The sequence below is a fragment of the Babylonia areolata genome, chromosome 13 (assembly GCF_041734735.1).
Source record: "Babylonia areolata isolate BAREFJ2019XMU chromosome 13, ASM4173473v1, whole genome shotgun sequence".
Lineage (NCBI taxonomy): Eukaryota > Metazoa > Mollusca > Gastropoda > Neogastropoda > Buccinidae > Babylonia > Babylonia areolata.
This window is the reverse complement of record NC_134888.1, coordinates 2,193,843-2,194,055: the sequence shown is the minus strand read 5'-3', so window position 1 is coordinate 2,194,055 and position 213 is coordinate 2,193,843.

Below are 213 nucleotides of genomic sequence, written 5' to 3'. Positions count from 1 at the left end.
GGAAACGACTGCTAGATTTGTGAGTGTGATATGTTGATTGATAAGTTGATCAGAACGCACATAATTATTACATGACGTTTGGCGATATGTTTCGTTGAAAGAAAGAAAAAAAAATTGAGGTTGAGGAAAACGACACTTGCATGTAACAGAAAAAGGATAATATGATGTCAATTTTTGTACAGTATTGCAAGGATAACTGAACCCTTTAAATAT